This window comes from Canis lupus, chromosome 31 (assembly GCF_048164855.1).
Source record: "Canis lupus baileyi chromosome 31, mCanLup2.hap1, whole genome shotgun sequence".
Lineage (NCBI taxonomy): Eukaryota > Metazoa > Chordata > Mammalia > Carnivora > Canidae > Canis > Canis lupus.
Genome location: NC_132868.1, coordinates 13,767,890 through 13,787,134, shown reverse-complemented (window position 1 = coordinate 13,787,134; position 19,245 = coordinate 13,767,890). Strand labels below are relative to the sequence as shown.

Genomic DNA, 19,245 nt, shown 5'->3' with positions numbered 1-19,245 from the left:
CTTGTGACCCCAGATGGCGACACTGCGCCTGCCATTGCTGGGATTGCAGCAGGCAGGCTGTTTCTGGGCCAGGAAGGATCTGCGTCTTCTTGTCCTGAACCTACTAGACAGGACACAGCCTCTTCTGCCATCTACTCATTATTGTTATTCAAAAGCTGGCTTCTGGGGTGGGTCCAGGCTCTGGCTCCTTGGCCTCAGGGAAGGAGAGGCTACGCATGCACACACTGTCACATACCATCACACACACCATGACACTCACTTCTGTCTCCACCTTGGTTGTGCTATTGGCGTCCAAGCCCTCCTCTCCAACCTTGTTCTCTCTTTAGGTCGTGTCCTGAAGGAAGGCAGGAGACAATGGACATCCATTTCTGCATCCCAAGCCAGTATCCTCCTTCAAGCCTTTGAGGAAGAGAGGTTTCCTAGCATTGCTACGAGGGAAAGCCTGGCCAGAAGAATAGGCATTCCAGAAGCCAGAATTCAGGTGAGTTTTTACAGTGTGTCACGGGCATTGTTCCCTGTGGAAGAGAAGGTATCCCTTAGATGGTGTAGGATAGATGTGGCCTCCTGGGGCGGTGGTACCCGCGGGGTGTGGGGCAGAGGCACCAGGGTCAGAGTATTGACCATGCAGTGGGAACCCATCCAAAGGAAGAATTTCAAATTCAATGTGTGGTTAGCACACATGCTTGTAGTAATGGTGACCAGACCAGAGTGGGAATACGTCCAAGTTGGCCCCTCTTGAGAGAAGCCAAACTCTCAGCTTCAACAACTCAGCCCAGTTATCCATTGAGTAGGCCCCAAAATGCCATTAGTGTGTGTGGGCTTGCCGTTCTGTGTGTGGAGATGGGTGTGATGGAGCCACAGGAGCCACACCTTGTGTGGATAACCTAATAGCCTGGATTACAAGCCCTTATCCAGGTGAGGGAGGGGCATCAGTGAGCACAACTGTGTGCCGCTCTTCTGCCTTAGTTCTGCACACTGCACTTTCTGGGACTGGAGGTGTGAGGCAGCTTTCAGGTAGATATAGGCAGACTCTCTGAAAGACTCGCGGTTGGCGCAAGAGTGTGAGGAGGCTGCTTCAGGTGGCACGCCTTGGCTTTCCTCTGACGCGTCTTATCCAGGGTCAGAGGGGAACCTCCAGGTGCTCACCTGAGCTCCTCTTTTCCTCCAGCCAGGAGGGGAAGGAAGGCCGATGCAAACGCAGCTGTTCTGGATGTGGACGATCGCCTGCCCACGCCTTGCCCACAGCCCAGCACAGATGTGCCTGCAGACAGGTCAGGTAACCATGAGGCCAAGTCTCCGAGGCAGAGATTGTGGTTTTCCACAGGTTCACACCCAAGAGTAGACAGGGACAGAGGTGTTGAGGGCAGCCGGGAGCAGACCTCAGGACATGGAGTACCCTGGCTAAAGTGGGGCAGGCTGTCTCCAAGTCTCAGTCCCAGGACTCAGGGCACAGCTGATCCCCAGGCTGCCCTTCGCAAGGAAGGTGAGGGCAAGACAGGGAGCGAAGAGCAGGGAAGCACCTGCCAGGGAAAGAGACCTAGGCCCATTCCTCTCCCGGCCAAGTGACCGAGGTCACCCAGGGCATGCAAGGGCCTGTGGAAAAGGTAGGGAGAGCCGTGCCCCAAGATTCAGCCCCAAACATTCACTACCTCTTCCCTGGAGAGAGCACAAGGTGGGGTCCATGTGTGCAGTGGGTGAGGTGGGGAGGGCAGGGCATGGGCAAGCAGTCTTGGCATCCTATCCTTCTTCTGAGGCCACGACCCCTCCTCTCTGTCCCAGGATTGGTTTCAGAAGAGAAGAGCTCGGCACCCAGGGCAGAGCCCAAGTGGCCCTGTGAATGCCTTGGTGGCAAACCCCAAACCCATGCTCCCAAGACAGTCCCGTTGGACCAAAGCCACCTGTCCAGGGTCCCCAGGAGCTCTCTGAATCTGGCTCCCATCGGTCCCCTGGGAAGCATGCAGACGCAGGTTGCAGGGACACCTCCTCTCCCCTCTGTGGAATTTGCCCATCCAGTTTTCTGTGGGGGCTTGGGGAATCTGAGTCCTGGGGGCCAGCCTGGTCCCATCCAATTTAGGTGGGGAGGAGGAAGTGCTGCTGCTTCCAGAGATCTGAGTAGCCGTTCCTGCCCAGGACTGACTCCGGGAGGGGGCCTCTCACCGGGTCACGCTGACCTTGGTCTTCCCTCCCCTGAGAGAGGCAGGCAGCTGCATGAGCACCCCAGCAAGGTGACCCGCGGCTTCCACCTACTGATCCACCTAAACACTGGAACGAAGGAGATTCCACGGGTAACAACCAGGCCACACTGAGGTGGAGCCAGGGGTCCCGCGCTGTCACGGGCACAGGAGGGGCCCAGGATGGGACAGGGCTACAGCCCGCTCCCAGGGAGAGCCCTGCTTGGTGGCAGCAGCCTCCCATCCTGCAAGGCCCTGTGTCCCGCCTTCCCCACAACACCAGCTGTATGCAGACACTTCCAGTTTTCTACAAGAGCTTTTCTCAGCCAATGAGATGGAAGAAGACACGCACCCCTCGTGGATTGGGCCTCTGCAGGAGGACCCCTGGAAGCACCCCTCAGCGAGGATGATTTTCCCGCACTGCTGGACATGCTGCATGACTCCTTGTGGCCTCAGGCCTAGGAGTAGGGAGGCCCTGTCCTCCCCACGCTCAACCCATTCATTCAGGCCTCTGGGGGAACATGGAGCCCTAGCGTGACCCTTAGGAGAGGGAACCCACAGTACGGCCCGGGGACCATTGGAGCCTGAGGCCCAAAGGAGCAGCCATCACTCACCAAGACGGAGGAAGCGCTCCTCTCGGCCCCTTGGGCGGGTATCCATGGCCTTCCTTATGCTCCTCCAGGCCCCCAAGGCCTCCCCAGGCTCCCTGGGCCACGGGCCAAGGACACTGTCCCAGACACCCAAACCATCAGGTGCGTGGTCAGCATGCACTGAACCTCCTCCTTGCTGTCACCCTTTCCTTCGGAGCCTGGGAAACCCCAGACCTGGTAGCCTGACCAAGCTGGGAAACCAGGGTCTGAAGGACTCTTCTGTGTGGCTCTTCCCACCACCAGGACGCAGTGTCCTGTCTCCATAGGGAGCCCGCAAACAAACACGGGAGGCTCAGGGTCTGGATTTTGCAGCCAGGGGACACAGATGCATCTAGGCTGTCAGGGAAGGATCTGGCCTAACAGGCAAAGCCTGGGGTCTCCCACTAGCAGCCTCCTGTCCCAGGCTACGGCTGGAATGCCCTGGGGCCTCGGCCTGGCATCTCACCCGGAGCACTGCCAACGGTCAGCAAATGGCAGCCAGAGGGGTGAGAGGGGTGGTCACGGCCACTTGGGGCGGTCAGTGTGACTCGGTCCCACTGGGGATCCTTCCAGAACCTCAGCCTCGTGTGTGTGTGGGTGTGTGCGTGTGTGTGCGTGTGCGTGTGCATGTGTTTTCCTTCTGTGGGGCCCATCAGCAGGCCCCAGGACCCTCAAGGGTCCCTGGCAATTCAAGAAGCAGCAGACGTTAGCTGTCAGCCTGTCGCAGATCTTCCCTCAGCCAGGTCACCTCTCTTCCCTGCCATGGACACTTGAGGAAACCTCATCCTGATTGTTCAAGCTCCATGGGATGACCCATGGCTACAATCAACCACTCCCTGCCTCCCCTATATGATCTCTTGGTGTTGTCATTAATGCCCCGGGCCTTGGCACAGACACACTCACAGGCCTCATTCACCCTTCCCCCACCCAGCCACCATCACTGGGAGGAGGCGCTGCTTGTGCGAGCACTCTTCCAAGGGCTCAACGAGGATGCCTAGGGACACACACTCCAGGCACATGATCTGACCACGATGCTCTCAGCTGAAACCCAATTCACTCCTAACCCCGATGCTCCTGGGTGGCAGTGAATCTACCCACTCCTCCCACATGGTCGCCTCCTCCCTCTCTCCTTGTCTCCTTCTATTTCTCTAAAGCTCTTTCTGTCTCTCCTCTGTCTCTCTATCTGTATCTCCGATTCTCTGTCTCTCTCTGTCTGTCTCTGTCTCCTGACTCCTCTATCTCATGTTCACTCACAGGTAGACACACACAGAGGTCACACTGTCATGGGAGCGGCTTTAACAACTTACTGCCCGGCCTTCCACCCGGGGATAAATCCCACTTGGTCATGGTGAATAATCTTCTTAATGTATTGTTGGATCCTATTGGATAGTATCATGTTGAGAATTTTTGCATCCATGTTCACCAGGGATATTGGTATATAATTCTCGTTTTTGGTGGGGTCTTTGTCTGGTTTTGGAATTAAGGTGATGTTGGCCTCATAGAACGAGTTTGGAAGTATTCCATCTCTTTCGATCATTCCGAACAGCTTTAGTAGAATAGGTATGGTTTCTTCTTTAAACGTTTGATAGAATTCCCCAGGGAAGCCATGGCCTTTTGTGTCTTGGGAGGTTTTTAATGACTGCTTCAATTTCTTCCCTGGTTATTGGCCAGTTCAGGTTTCCTATTTCTTCCTGTTCCAGTTTTGGTAGTTTGTGGTTTTCCAGAAATGTGTCCATTTCTTCTAGATTGCCTAATTTATTGGCGTATAGCTGCTCATAATATGTTTTTAATAATCGTTTGTATTTCCTTGGTAAACTCAAAATGGATGAAAGATCTAAACGTGAGACAAGATTCCATCAAAATCGTAGAGAAGAACATAGGCAACACCCTTTTTGAACTCAGCCACAGTAACTTCTTGCAAGATACACCCACGAAGGCAAAAGAAACAAAAGCAAAAATGAACTATTGGGACTTCATCAAGATAAGAAGCTTCTGCACAGCAAAGAATACAGTCAACAAAACTCAAAGACAACCTACAGAATGGGAGAAGATATTTGCAAATGACGTATCAGATAAAGGGCTAGTTTCCAAGATCTGTAAAGAACTTATTAAACTCAACACCAAAGAAACAAACAATCCAATCATGAAATGGGCAAAAGACATGAACAGAAATCTCACTGAGGAAGACATAGACATGGCCAACATGCACATGAGAAAATGCTCTGCATCACTTGCCATCAGGGAAATACAAATCAAAACCACAATGAGATACCACCTCACACCAGTGAGAATGAGGAAAATTAACAAGGCAGGAAACCACAAATGTTGGAGAGGATGCGGAGAAAAGGGGACCCTGTTGCACTGTTGGTGGGAATGTGCAGCCACTCTGGAAAACTGTGTGGAGGTTCCTCAAACAGTTAAAAATATACCTGCCCTACGACCCAGCAATTGCACTGTTGGGGATTTACCCCAAAGATACAAATGCAATGAAACGCCGGGACTCCTGCACCCCGATGTTTCTAGCAGCAATGGCCACGATAGCCAAACTGTGGAAGGAGCCTCGGTGTCCATGGAAAGATGAATGGATAAAGAAGATGTGGTTTATGTATACAATGGAATATTACTCAGCCATTAGAAACGACAAATACCCACCATTTGCTTCAACGTGGATGGAACTGGAGGGTATTATGCTGAGTGAAATAAGTCAATCGGAGAAGGACAAACATTATATGGTCTCATTCATTTGGGGAATATAAATAATAGTGAAAGGGAATAGAAGGGAAGGGAGAAGAAATGGGTAGGAAATATCAGAAAGGGAGACAGAACAGAAAGTGGTGGAAGGGGGGTGGGGGTGAATGGGTGACGGGCTCTGAGGGGATCACTTGACAGGATGAGCACTGGGTGTTATTCTGTATTTGGCAAATTGAACACCAATAAAAAATAAATTTATTATTTTAAAAAAAGAAAAACAATTAAAAACTTATGCCAGCAAAAGTGTGACCATACTACCCACCCTGAGTGCAATGATTTGTGAATAGTCAGTGGGGGGTTCTGAGGGGAGTACGAGGGCCTCCATGTTCCAGTTCGTGAAGAGCAAGTCTTCTTATGGGTCATGAGGACCCAGAAGCCCTGACTGTCCACCCTGGACCACAGAGTGGGGGAATTGATCATCACCTGCCGGGGTACATGATACTAGGACAGGCTGGAAAGGTCATGGCTTTGGTCTCCCCTGCACAGAATAGTGCTTACAGGGGAGTGGGGGGCCCAATGAGCTGCCTGAGCCCTGACCACAGCCTCCTTCCCTGGCCTGGGGTAGCAGGGAGGCAGCCCTGACTGCGTGGAGCTGTGGAAGGGCTGCAGGAGCTGCCTCATGGGCATCACAAGGGGGTCGGAGTGTTCTCACCCCAGCCCATGAGGCCAGCTCCCCCACTTGGACCCTCCGGACCCACAGTGGCCCAAGGGGAGCAGGGAGCAGCTCCCACTCACATGTGATCTGTCGCTGTTTGAGCACCTACACATTATACGCCGGAGTACTGGGGAGAGTGGGATAGCTCAGGCGCTGTGAGCCAGATCCGGAACACGAGTGCCTCCAACTGCCTGTGGACACAGACTAAGCGCCAGGCAGCGGTGGAACCCTGGGGCACCACAGTTCCGCCCATAATGGGGTCCCGTGTCATCACTGTAGGTCAGCAGGGTCCAGTCAGCACTTAGCCCTTCACCCTGAAAGCCAAGGGTAAGAGGGGAGAGCCTGTCACCATGCCGGGTGGGACTGGATGCAGGCACCCTTCCACATCCTTAGTTCCCATCCTCAGGCCCTCCAGGCCTCTCACGATTCTAGGTAGAATGGGTGTCCCAGCTGTCCGCCCAACCTCAAGGGTACACAGCATGGATTTTGCCCATAAAAACATTTGAGGGGCTTCTGGATGGTGCAGTCAGTTAAACATCGACTATTGATTTTGGCTCAGGTCAGGATCTCGAGGTTGTGGTGTGGAGCCTCACGGGGGGCTCAGGCCCTGGCTGGTGGGGAGTCTGCTTCAGAATCTCCCTTTCCCCTTCCCCTCCCACTGCACGCTCTCTCAAATCTTTTTTTTTTAATTTATTTTTTATTGGTGTTCAATTTACTAACATACAGAATAACCCCCAGTGCCCGTCACCCATTCACTCCCACCCCCCGCCCTCCTCCCCTTCTACCACCCCTAGTTCATTTCCCAGAGTTAGCAGTCTTTACGTTCTCTCAAATCTTTTAAAAATCAATATTGAAGACTTTAGGGAAATCTTATCATCTCTGCAGAGGTGCCTTCATATGTGTAACCGCTGTGTAAATGCCTTTCAGGGACAAACCGTGATTTCTATCAGAAACCCCTATTAATATTTATTGAAGTATAGTCACCATACAATGTTACAGTAGTTTCAGTGCTACAACTTGGTGACTCCATTCTGTACATTACTCAGCTCTCCCCATGACAAGTGTAGTCTCCATCTGTCCCCATACAAAGTTACAATAGTACTGACTCCATTGCCTAGGCTGTACTTTCTAAATTTCTGTGGCTTATATATTTGAGATCCAAGTGCTTACAGCTCCTAATATTCATCTATTTTGCCCATCTCACACCCACTTCCTCTCTGGCAATCAGTCAACGTGAACCACCACATTAACAAGAGGAAGGACAAAAAGCATACGGTCATCTCAATAGTGGCAGAAAAAGCATTTGATAAAATACAACATAAAAAGCATAGTGGGTTTTGAGGACATTTCCATCAACAGAATAAATGTCATGTAGGAAGGCCTGTAGCTGACATCGTACTCTATGATGAAAACCTGAAATTGTCTCCCCTAAGAGCAGGAAAAAGACAAGGAAGTCCCCTCTTAGCCCTGGCAGTCCTACCATAGGAGACAAGGAAAAGAAAAGGCATCCACACCTGTAAGGGGAAGTCAAACTGTCCCTATTGGCAAAAGACACTGTACTAGAAACAGGAAACCCTAGAGGCTCCACCACAACTGTTAGACCTAATGAGTGACATCACTTGGGGACACAAAATGAACGTAGAAAGATTGGTAGCCTTTCTGTGTACCAACAATGAACACTCAGAAAGGAAATTAAGAAAATGATTCCATTCTCAGTAGCATAAAAAAGAACAAAACAATGAGTCTGAACCAAGGCAGTGAAAGGCTTGTACACTGAAAACCGGAAGACTTTGAGAAGACATTGGGGCTCCTGGGGTGGGAGCCTTCCTCTTGTGAAAATGTCGACAGTCCCTGATACAACCCTCACTTTCAATGGAATTCCTATGAAAATCATGTGGCAGATTTTAGACATAGGAAAAGAACCCTAACTTTCGTCTGCCCCTACAAATGACCCTGGACAGCAAAAACAGTACTGAGAAGCAGAACAGAGCTGGACGCAGCACTTTTCTATTTCAAACTATGTAAAAGAGCCACAGAATTAAAACTGTGTGACTCTAGGGTCCTGTCTGGCTTAGAGAGTTAAGAATAGGACTCTCAGTCTCACCTCAGGTATTGATCTCATGGTCATGAGGGAAGAAGAAGTTAGTCAACTAACCTTCGACCAAGCAGGAAAGAATATCCAATGGAAAAATACAGTCTTTTCAATAAGTGTTGTTGGAAAATTGGGCAGCACATGCAGAAGAATGAAACCAGACCACTCTCATACACCATACTCAAAGATCAATTCAAAACGGATGAAAGACCCAAAGGTGACCTCAAAATCCTAGAGAACACAGGAAGCAACGTTTTTTGCCCTTGGCCACAACAACTTCTTGCAAGACACGTCTCTAAAGGCAAGGGAAACAAGCAAAAATGAACTGTTAGGACTTTCTCTAGATCAAAAGCTTCCGCACAGCAAAGGAAACATCAATAAAACCGAAAGGCAACCTATTGCATGGAGGAAGATATTTGGAAATGACATAAAAGATAAAGGGCTGGTATCCAAGATCTATCAAGAACTTATCAAACTCATCACCCCAAAACAAAAAAATCCAATCAATAATGGGCAGAAGACATGAATGAATGTTTCTCCAAAGAAGACCTACAGATGACCAACAGGCACTTGAAAAAGCTCCACATAACCTGTCATCAGGAAATACAAATCAAAACCACGATGAGATACTGCTTCACACCAGTTAGAATGGCTAAAATTAAAATACAGGAAACAACTGATGTTGGCAAGGTTTTGGAGACACGGGAAACTTCTTGCACTGTTGGTGGGAAGGCAAGCTGGTAGAGCCTCTCTGGAAAAGAGTATGGAGATTCCTCAAGATTTACAAATAGGACTACCCTATGACCCAGCAATTGCACTACAGGGTGTTCACCACAAAGATACAGAAGCAGTGATATGCCGGGACACCTGCACCCCGATGTTCACAGCAGAAGTGTCCACAACATCCAAACTGTGGGAAGATCCACGATGTCCTTGGAAAGATGAATGGATAAAGAATATGTGAGGTATACACACACATATATGTATATCTCAGCTATCATAAAGAATAAATGTTGCCATTTGTAATGACATGGATAGAACTAGAGGGTATTATGTTAATTGAAATAAGTCAGGATAGTAAATTACGATATGGTTTCACTCATATGTGGAAATGAAGAAGCAAAACAGATGTACATCTGGGAAGGGAAGGAAATATAAAGAAGATGAAAACAGAGGGAGGAAAAAAAGACTCTTAATCATAGGAAACAGACTAGGGTCGCTGGAGGGGGGTGCTGGGGAAATAGGGTAACTAGGGGATGGGCATGACAGAGGGCACGTGATGTCATGAGCACTGGTTGTTATGACCAACTGGTGAATCACTGAATTTTACCTCTGCAACTAATACTATACTATTGGATTTAAATTTACTATACTATAAATTGGATTTAAATTTAATTTTTAAAAAAGGACATCAGTTGACCATATCAGAGTGTATTTCCTTCCAGGCTCTCTATTCTGCTCCATCAGCTTATGCCAGTCCACACCATTGTGGGTGTGATTGCTTTTAAGTAGGCTCCAGCCTCATCCATAGCCCAGCTCAGGGCTTCAACTCATGACCCCGAGATCAATACCTGAGGCGAGACCGAGAGTCCTCTGCTTTACCGACTGAGCCAGATAGGTGCCCTAGAACCACACTGTTTTAATTCTGTGGCTCTGTGACATAGTTTGAAATCAAAAAGTGCTGCATCCAGCTCTGTTTTGCTTCTGAGTACTGTTTTTGCTGTCCAGGGTCATTTGTAGGGGCAGATGAAAGTTAGGGTTGTTTTTCCTATGTCTAAAATCTGCCACCATGATTTTGATAGGAATTCCATTGAAAGTGAGGGTTGCTTCAGGTACTATTGGCATTTTCACAAGAGGAAGGCTCCCACCCCATGAGCCCAGGATGTCTTCCCAAAGTCATCCAGTTTTCAGTGTACCAGCCTTTCACTGCCTTGGTGCAGTCTCATTATTTTGTTCTTTTTGATGCTACTGAGAATGGAGTCATTCTTCAATATTCATTATTATAAGATTTGACAGAGCTTGCATTGAGAGGGGCAGAGGGAAAGGGATACTCTCAAGTACACTTCTCACACACCTGGGCCCAGGCCCCACGTGAGGGTCCACACCACAACCTTGAGATCCTGACCTGAGCCAAAATCGAGTCAACGTTTAACCGACTGAACCACACAGGAGCCCCTTGAATGTTCTTAAGTGCAAAATCCATGCTGTGAACTCTTGGGGGTGGGAGGACAGCTGGGACACAAGTCTACTGAGAAGGGTGGGAGGCCTGGAGGGCCTGAGGGTGGGAACTAAGGATGTGGGAGGGTGCCTGCATACCTTCCCATACAGCGTGGTGACAGGAACTCCCCTCACACCCTTGTCCTTCAGGATGAAGTGCTAAGTGCTTACTGACCCCGTCGACCACAGGGATGACACGGGACCCCATTGTGGGCGGAACTGTGGCGCCCCAGGGTTCCACCGTTGTCTGGCGCTACCTGCATCCTCAGGCAGTTGGAGGCACTCGTGCTCCTGATCTGGCTCATAGAGCCCGAACTATCCCACTCTCCCCAGTACCCCAGTGTATAAAGTGTAGGTGTTCACACAGCGAGATGTCACAGGTGAGTGGGAGCTGCTCCCTGCTCCCCTAGGGCCACTGTGGGGCCTGTGGGTCCAGGTGGGGGCACTGTCCTCCTGGGCTGGGGTGAGAACACACCGACCCCCATGTGATGCCCATGAGGCAGCTCCTGCAGCCCTTCTACAGCTCCATGGGATAACGGCTGCCTCCTTGCTGCCCCAGGACAGGGAAGGAGTCCGTGGCGGGGCTCCGGCAGTTCATCCGGTACCCACGCTCCTCTGTAAGCCCTGTTCTGTGCAGGGAAGGCGCAAGCCATGACATTCCAGTGCATCCTAGGTGCATGGACCCCGACATGTGATGACCAACCCCCTCCCACACTGTGGTCCGGGGTTGACGATCAGGGCTTCTGGGTCCTCCTGGCCCTTGAGCAGTCTTGCTCTTCATGAACTGGATCATGGAGGCCCTCGTGCTCCCCCCAGAGCCCCACTCAGGCTATTCACAAATCATTGTATTCGGGGTGAGGAATTTGGTCAAAATTTGCTGCCATAAGTTTTTAATTTTGATGATGTCCTGTTCATTGCTTTTCACTTTGGTTGTTGTGCTTGTGGAACCTAAGAGAAACTGAACCTCCTGTCTGCCCCAAGCCCACAGGAACACTCTTTGGGAGGCCCCGCCAACGCCATGCCGGCTCCAGTCCTTGGCTGGGAGACGTCACCCCAAGCATCAGGTCAGCAGTTCCCCACAGCCTGCTGGGCCCCCTTGTGTAACTGATAAAGGTGTGGAGAGCTGTGTCCTATAATGACAGCATGTCCTGGGACAGTGGCTGGGAAGGTGGACTGTAGGTGGGCGAGCTACGGACAGTGAGTTCCCGTGAGTGATCCTCCAGCCCAGCATGTCTCCCTTGGAGCTACTGTGTTGTCTCCACCCTCTGGTCAGACATATGCAGACCTGCCCACAGATGCATGTGTCTTCTGAAGGTTTTCATGCGGTGTCATCCTTGGATGTGTTTGGTTTGTAGCACCAGGCAAGAGGACCTGGAGACCCTGCTGGCCTTGGAAAGGGCTGATATCATAGCCGAATACCATCAGCTGAAGCCCAGACAAGTACCATAGGTACTAGAGCACCACTAGAGGTGGGGACCACATCTGCAAGAGCAGGTGCAGCCCAGGAGGGGCTCAGAGCCAAGCATGAGCCAGGTGAGCCCACACAAGGACCATAGTCACCAGGAACAAGTGAGACCCTGGGGATGGACATAGGCATCAGGAGCAAGTGAGGGTCCATCCTGGATCCTACTTATCAGTAGCTGATGAGCCCAGGAGGGGATCATAGTCACCAGGTCCCGATGAGGCCCAGGTGGTGAGCATCCTCAGGTATGTAGGAGCGGGTATGGCCCAAATGGTATCATAGGCAGCAACAGCAATTATGTCCCAGGTGAGGATCATAGCAGGGTCCAGCCAATGACACCCAAATGGGTGTTGTTACCAGTAGGCGCAGGTAAGGCCAGGTGAGGATCATAGTCCTCAAGTGAACCAGATGTCCAGATGTTAGCCAACATGTAGAGGTGGGACCCAATCAGGTATCTGAATCTAAGCTGAGCAGGGAGGTCCCAGGCAGAGATGAAAATCAGAGGAGCAGAACATGAGGAAAAGGCTGTAGGCATAGAGTCAGGTGAGGCCCAGGTGGGGATCAGAGCCTAGCATGAGTCAAGTCAGTCCAGGGAAGGACCATAGTCACCAGGAACAAGTGAGACTCTGGGGACAGACACAGGCATCAGTAGCAAGTGAGGGTCAGTCCGGGATCCTAGTCATCAGTAGCCGATGAGCACAGGTGGGGATCATAGTCACCAGGTCCCGATGAGGCCCAGGTGGTGAGCATACTCAGGTATATAGGAACGTGTATGGCCCAATGGTAAAAAGCAGCAAGAGTAATTATGTCCCGGGTGAGGAACATAGCAGAGTCCAGCCAATGACAACCAAGTGGGTGTTGTTGCCAGGTTGAGCAGGTAAGGACAGGCGGGGATCATTGTCCTCAGGTGCACCAGATTTGCAGATGCTGTGTTAGCCAGGAAGTAGAGGTGAGACCCATTCATGGATCTGAATCTAAGCTGAGCAGGGAGGGCCCAGGAAAACATGAAAATCAGAGGAGCAGAGCACGAGTCAAAGGCTGGAGGCATCAGAGCCAGGTGAGGCCCAGGAGGGGATCAGAGCCAAGGATGAGCCAGGTCAGCACAGACAAGGACTATAGTCACCAGGAACAAGTGAGACCCTGGGGCCATTCCCAGGCATCGGTAGAAGTTAGGGTCCATCTTGGCTCGGAGTGATCAGTAGCCAATGAGCCCAGGTGGGGACCAAGGTCACCAGATCCAGGTGAGGCTCAGGTGGGGACCAGAGTCACCAGGTCAGGTCAGGCCCAGGTTGGGATCATCGCTGGTAGAAGCAGGTAAGGCTGTCAGGCTGCTCCCATTGAGGAGAGGGGCCCCTCTCATGCCCGGCCAATCTCCGAGGGTCCTGATCTCCCTCAGGTTTTAGGGGAGAGGAGCCATTCTGCTCTCTCCTTTCCCCATGTTCCTGGTGCTGATCAGTCCCCACCACGGGGTCGCATTTTTTCAGCATGCCAAGTACGTTGTCCATGGGACCTGGGATGATGTTGACTCATCACTGCGGAAGGTCACGGAACTTCAGAGCTTTCTTTTTTAAAAAAATTTATTTTTTATTGGTGTTCAATTTGCCAACATATACAAAAACACCCAGTGCTCATCCCATCAAGTGCCCCCCTCAGTGCCCACCACCCAGTCACCCCCACCCCCCACACACATCCTCTTCCACCACTCCTAGCTCCTTTCCCAGAGTTAGGAGTCTCTCATGTTCTGTCTCCCTTTCTGATATTTCCCACTCATTTTTTTCTCCTTTCCCTTTTATTCCCTTTTACTATTTTTTATATTCCCCAGATGAATGAGACCATATAATGTTTGTCCTTCTCTGATTGACTTATTTCACTCAGCATAATATCCTCCAGTTCCATCCACGTTGAAGGAAATGGCGGGTATTTGTCATTTCTAAAGGCTGAGTAATATTCTATTGTATACATAAACCACATCTTCTTTATCCATTCATCTTTCGATGGACACTCAGGCTCCTTCCACAGGTGGACTTTTGTGGACATTGCTGCTATAAACATCGGGGTGCAGGTGTCCCGGCCTTTCACTGAATCTTTATCTTTGGGGTAAATCCCCAGCTCTGCAATTGCCTCGTCCTAGGGCAGATCTATTTTTAACACTTTTGGGCCCACAGCCCAGGCCCCTGGCCAGCCCGGATGCCCCCAAGGGAACTCCCTCATCATGCTTCCAGGGAACCAGGAGAATACAGGCAGGTGGCACCCGAACAGGGACCTGAAGCCAGAACATTGGGTCCCCGTCCCTTTGGCACCTGCCTGGGCCACATCACAGGCCACAGAGCAAACCAGACAATAGATTCCCCCTGGGCGGACACCCAGCCCACTAAGATGACACTGTAGGGATCCAGATACCCTTCCTGCCCTGAGGCCACAGCAACTCAACCACTCCCTGGGGAGTGATAGGCAGGGCCAGGCCAGAGCCAGGGCAGTGCTGAACCTACTACCCCAAGGCCCCTCAGAGTCCTGGGACCATCTGACCTCTGCCTCCACAGGGAAGCTCCATGGACTTGGGCCTCTGGAACAGAGCATGATGGTGAGTATGTGGGCCCTGAGGCCCTGGCCAGCAGACACCATGCCCTGCTTCATCTCACATATGCTCATAAAGAGCGCCCCCACAACAGGAAAAGAATCCCTGACCCAGAGGGACCTGGGCTGGCCTCTCCCCGGGTCCTGGGGAGGCAGGTTCGAATTGAGCCCCCCCAGGGTCAGAACGCAGATTGATGGGTTGAACCCCCGGGGCCCTGACCAGTTCTGGATTCTGCCCCAAGGCTCAGTGACCCTCTCAGAGCAGGATATGTCTTCCTTGGTTCTGAGTGAGCCCCACAGATCCAGATCACTGACCTAGGACAACACTGGGAATTTCAGGACACCCCAGGGCAGGGGCAGTAGGGGCATGCCGCTGGGCCACGTCCTCACCCACACTAGGAGGCAGGCTCCTCCACATGCTGGTCTCTGGCAGTCAGTCCCCTGACACCAGTGGTCCAGAAGCCGGGTCCAGCTGACATGCAGGGACCCAGCACAGGGACCCCTAAGCTGTAGGGGCCCAGAGCAGGGACCCCTAAGCTCCAGGGATAGGTCAGGTCTGCTGTCTGCAAAACTGCCTCTCAGGCTCCAACTTCAGGAAATTTGCCCACGCTCAGAGTCTGCCTGGGCTCCAAGTTGGGGGACTCTAGCACCCGCATCCCATGTGCCTTCGGGTTTCCCAAAAGGACAGGACGGTGTAGCTCCCCCGGGGAAGGTACGCACCCTAAGGTCGGAGCCCCTGTTTGAAGTTGAAAGTTCAATACAGTGTTGAGAGTTAAAATGCATGGCCAGCCCATTTCTGCGCCTCCCAGAGCTCTGTGCAAGCAGTGGGGACAGACCCCCAGAAAGGAGGAGGGAGCCCTACCCAGCCCCTACCAGCCCCTGCCCAGGTTCCACCAGGTGCACAAAGCTTACCTGTCCCTGTGACTTTCAAGATCGGCCAATGCCCGGTCAGGACCCTCACAGATTAGGGACTCAGCCCATTCCCCGTGGACCAGGACGGGGCTGGGAGAGAGTGACAGCTGGGGACTGGTGGTCTCAGTTCACAATGGAGTGTGCGAAGCGCCCTGGGAGATCTGTGCTCCCTCTGTCCAGGGAACCTGGACTGGCTGGGCTCTGGGGGCACTTCCAACCTTCTTCGCCCTGAACCTGTGCTCCTGGGAACAGCGGGCCAGCAGGGCAGTCAGCGTGGCCCTGGAAAGGACGTCAGGACAGCAGGCACTTGCATCTCATGTACCCGGGCCCCCTCAGCAGGTGGGCTCAGCAGGCACACCTTGTGCTGCCATATCACCCACAGCAGCAGGTGGAAGGATCCTCCACACCCTAGCGAGTAGGGTCTGGGGGAGAATGGGGCTCAGCCCGGGGGCCTGGAACCCAGGGGACCAAGAGACCCTAGCCCCTCCCAACCCTGACTCCCACACACAGGCAGCCCCAGGGCTCCCTCCATCAGGCAGCTTCCTCCTCAGGAGTTCCCTGACAGGGTGGCCCCAACAATGAGTGGCTTCCAGTGTGAGAGGCATTGAGAAGAGGAGACGCAACCAGTGCTCAGCTGGGACCCACTGTCCAACCCGTGAATGTGGCCAAGTTGGACCTTCAAACTCAGCTGAGCCTCCAGGAGAATGTCACTGCATGAAAAAGCCCAGGATGACCAGTAGAACCCAACTAGCCACCCAATGCCAGCACCTGCTGTGATAAAGACTGTGGTTTCCAGCCAGTTAGGTGTTTGGATGACACAGACCAAGGTTCACATAGATGCCCAGCAATAGATACACACACACCCCAAAAGGATGAAAAGTCAGAATCCTCCTAGATGTTGTTAAATAGCAGCAGAATGGTTACATACACGAAGCTCTAGTCACACGGGAGAATAGATGAAGATCCTAAAAACAACAACTGCACGGAGGTGTTGAGGCATGGAGATGTGCCTGCTGGGTTCTGACAATGAGCAAGGAGCTGTAGGAAACATCTTACAGAGGGTGGGCTCCCCCTTAGGAAAGGACACCAGATCCCTTAGAAGACGACACATGGTGAAATCTGTCCTTCAGTCTATTTCCGGTTTTCCCCCTATTTTGTACTTCATAATTCTATTTCAGCCTCCACCCTTCATCCAAGCCAATGACCATACAGGCTTTTATGATATTGGGTCCTACAAGGAGGCAGAGCTTTGCCTACCAGGCTCAGAAATGATTACTGCCTAGGTTTGTGCTGATCCACCTAACTCATGCCTTCACAGTTCTTCGTGCCTTGCAGAACAAGGCGAAACACAGATCTTACAATGAAAGAAGCCCACTCACACTCGGGCAGGATGCTCTCTTGTGGGGAATGAATCTGGACAAAGCAGTGACCGCAGGAGCGAATAAGAATAGGTTGTAGGTTAGACATAGTCTGGTTTGAGTATTTTCTTAAACCAAGCACATACCTACGATGTCATTTGTTATATCTTCATCCATTATTAGTTTTTAAATATTTTAATTTTATGTAATCTCTACATCCAACATGGAGTTCACACTCACAATCCTGAATGAAGATCTCTCGAACAAGGCACTCAGGCACCCCAGTGCCATGTTTTATATCTCTTTGCTTGCTTGCCTATCTCTGCATCCAACTGGAACGTTGAGTCCGTGACTGGGGAGCTTTAGCTTCCTCTAAATCCCAGAATTGCCTGCATATCCCAATCCAAGAACGACATTTGCCATTGAATGGCACTTTAAATCAATCGTCAGTAAAATGACTACTGTAAAGGAAATTGTCAACGTTTAACGTGTGTGCACCCCGCCCTGGGCTCCTAGGGAACTTATGCCTTCTTTAACTATTATCAAGGTCCAAATGACTCCTCCAAACCTAGAGTGTGGGTTCAATTTCTGCCCTGACACATGCTGTATGTCTGGTTCAATTAATAGGTATCAGTTCATCAAAGGGAGCCTGGCCGGCTCAGTGTGGTTGGTAAGAACAGGTGACTCTTGATCTTGGGATAGTGAGTTGAAGCCCCAATTTAGGTGTAGATTACAGAAAATTAAAATCTTTAAAAAATCAATCAATCAGTTGATTGGGGAGACACAGCTCCAGATCCCACAGGGGCAGGCAGGCAGCTGACAGGTCTTCGTACAGGATCATAAGCAGCAGAGCACAAATTCAGAACTTTCAGAAGTCGGCTAGTGTGGGGGACGCACCATCCTTAACAATGCTCAGGTGGCGAGGCGAGGTGCAGTCCCAGGAGCCAAGGGTGTGCTTAGGGTCCCCGGGGTCGCAAGGACGGTGGTGCCAACTGTTCCCAGGCACAGGAGTGGGGAAATCCTGAGAGCATTGGGACTAGGGTCCAGCATTCCTCCCTGTGTGGCCATAAACTGCAAACCACTGTGTAGTCATGGGTCCGCTTTACTTGGTCATAAGTGGGAGTTGACCCTCCGGGTCAGGAAGAGTACAGGTGTCCACCACGGGAGGCCCTAAAATTTGGAGTTTTGAAACTCAGTCGCTTCTTTGAGATTAAAAAAAAAAATAAAAAAACTCGGTCACAGGCAGGGTGAACTCAGGGTTCCGACATAAACTGTAGAGACAAGAGGGCTTGATGGCTCTTCTGTGTAGGGTCAATGCAGACTGGGGGGCGGGATGTTCAGCTTCAGGGCCAGAGAACCCAGGGCCCCCACCCTCATCCCATCCATCAGCACTTTGAGTCCTCAGGGAGCAGCACAGCGCCGCCTGGTGGAGCACAGAGGCGCTTACACGGAGCCTTGCCTCTGAGCCCTGCAGGTGCGTCTCCACTAAGGCAAGTGTGCACCTGACAATCAATAACCGACCTCTCCCCCAGGAGACCCCCGGAGACCACTGGCTGCCACCAAGAGTACTGATCACAGAGGCCTGCAAGGCTTCAGCTCTATGGAGAAAGTAAGATCTAGCTTCCTTTGTACTTTGTTCTTTTTTATTATTATTATTATTCATTTATTTTCTTCATTTCTTTTATATTAAGTGCTTACACTCGGTTGTTATGTACATACTCATATATTTCTTATTTTCATTACTTTCAATGTACTTTAAATTTATTTCTTATTTTGGGTCTAGAGTCTTCTAATAATTAATAATTAACAAGCAGGTAGAAACACACCAAGGAATTACTGTTTTGGGGATTTTGCTGTTATTGTTGTTTTTCCTGTTTTTTCTTTTCTTTTTCTTTCTTCTTTCTTTTCAGGAAAAAATAATGAAGTGAAGAAATTCACCTCCAAAAAGAATAGGAGGTAGTACTCACAGACAGGGATTTAATCAATGCACACATAAATAAGATGTTTGAAATAGAATTTAAAACAGTGATTATAAAAATAGTAACTTGGTTGGAAAAAGCGCTTAGAAGACACTACACAAGCCCTTACTATAGAGATAAAAGAACTAACATCTAGTCAGGCCGATATTAAAAATGGTATAACTGAGATGCAGTCCCAAGAGGAAGCCCTCAAAGCAAGAAAGAGAATGGACCACAGAGGCAGACTTAGGGAACTCAGCCTTTTATTAAACAATAGCATTCATGTCATAGGAGACTCAGAAGATGAAGAGAGAGAAAAAGAGGCACAAGTTTTGTTTTTTATTTTTATTGTATTTTTTAAGATTTTATTTATTTATTCATTAGAGACACAGAGAGAGAGAGTGAGGCAGAGACACAGGCAGAGGGAGAAGCAGGCTCCATGCAGGGAACCCGGGGTGGGACTGAA

The 19,245-nt window shown here is 50.7% G+C and overlaps 1 long non-coding RNA gene across 1 annotated transcript; it reads left to right on the top strand.

Annotated features, from left to right (window-relative positions):
• Positions 1 to 10,691: 10,691 nt before the first annotated feature.
• Positions 10,692 to 14,990, top strand: LOC140622455 (uncharacterized). Its single transcript, XR_012022223.1, has 3 exons — positions 10,692 to 10,895; positions 11,497 to 11,579; positions 14,518 to 14,990. It is a non-coding gene; the product is annotated as an uncharacterized lncRNA (long non-coding RNA).
• The last annotated feature ends 4,255 nt before the right edge of the window (positions 14,991 to 19,245 follow it).